This window comes from Lepidothrix coronata, unplaced genomic scaffold (assembly GCF_001604755.1).
Source record: "Lepidothrix coronata isolate B3197 unplaced genomic scaffold, Lepidothrix_coronata-1.0 Scaffold207, whole genome shotgun sequence".
Taxonomy (NCBI): Eukaryota; Metazoa; Chordata; class Aves; order Passeriformes; family Pipridae; genus Lepidothrix; species Lepidothrix coronata.
In genome coordinates, this window is record NW_016690387.1 from 1,470,578 (window position 1) to 1,472,071 (window position 1,494).

Here is a 1,494-nt window from a genome sequence, read left to right on the forward strand (position 1 = left end):
ACAAAAGAAAAAATGACAAAAGAAAAGAAAAGAGAAAAAAAGGAAAGACAAAAGAAAAAATGACAAAAGAAAAGAAAAGAGAAAAAAAAGAAAAGACAAAAGAAAAGAAAAAAGACAAAGAAAAGAAAAAAGAAAAGAAAAGACAAAAGAAAAAGACAAGAGAAAAAAGACAAAAGAAAAGAAAAAAGAAAAGACAAAAGAAAAAAGACAAAAGAATAAAAAAAAAGAAAAAAAAACAAAAGAAAAAAGACAAAAAAACCAAGACAAAACTAAAAACAAGACAAAAGAAAAGAAAAAAGACAAAGGAAAAGAAAAAAGAAAAGACAAAAGGAAAAAAGACAAAAGAATTAAAAAAAAGAAAAAAAACAAAAGAAAAACAGGCAAAAAAAACAAGACAAAAGAAAAAACAAGACAAAAGAAAAGAAAAAAGACAAAAGAAAAGACAGAAGAAAAAATGACAAAAGAAAAGACAAAAGAAAAGAAAAAATTACAAAAGAAAAATGACAAAAGAAAAACAAGACAAAAGAAAAGACAAGACAAAAGAAAAGACAAAAGAAAAAAAAGACAAAAGAAAAGAAAAACGACAAAAGAAAAGAAAACAAGACAAAAGAAAGACAAAAGAAAAAAGACAAAAGAAAAAACAAGACAAAAGAAAAGAAAAGACAAAAGAAAAAATGACAAAAGAAAAGACAAAAGAAAAGAAAAAATTTCAAAAGAAAAAAGACAAAAGAAAAGACAAAAGAAAAAACAAGACAAAAGAAAGGAAAAAAAGACAAATGAAAAGACATAAGACAAAAGAAAAGAAAGACAAAAGAAAAGACAGTAGAAAAAAAGACAAAAGAAAAGACAAAATGGTAAAAGAAAAAAGACAAAAGAAAAGACAAAAGAAAAAAACAAGACAAAAGAAAAGACAAAAGAAAAAAGACAAAAGAAAGAAAGACAAAAGAAAAGACAAAAAAAGACAAAAAAAGACAAAAAAACAAAAGACAAAAGAAAAAATGACAAAAGACAAAAGAAAAGACAAAAGAAAAGAAAAAATGACAAAAGAAAAAAAGACAAAAGACAAAAGAAAAGACAAAAGAAAAGAAAAAATGACAAATGAAAAAAGACAAAAGGAAAGACAAAAGAAAAAAAGACATAAGACAAGAGAAATAAAAGGCAAAAGAAAAGAAAAAGAAAAAGAAAAAAATGAAAAAAATGAAAAAAGACAATATAAAAGACAAAAGAAAAAAGACAAAAGAAAAGACCAAAAAAAGCCTAAAGAAAAGAAAACAGAAAAGAAATGAAAAAAGGACAAAAGAAAAGACAAAAGAAAAAAGACAAAAGAAAAGACAAAAAAAGACTAAAGAAAAGAAAACAGAAAAGAAATGAAAAAAGGACAAAAGAAAAGACAAAAGAAAAAAGACAAAAGAAAAGACAAAAAAAGACTAAAGAAAAGAAAACAGAAAAGAAATGAAAAAAGGACAAAAGAAAAGACAAAAGAAAAAAGACAAA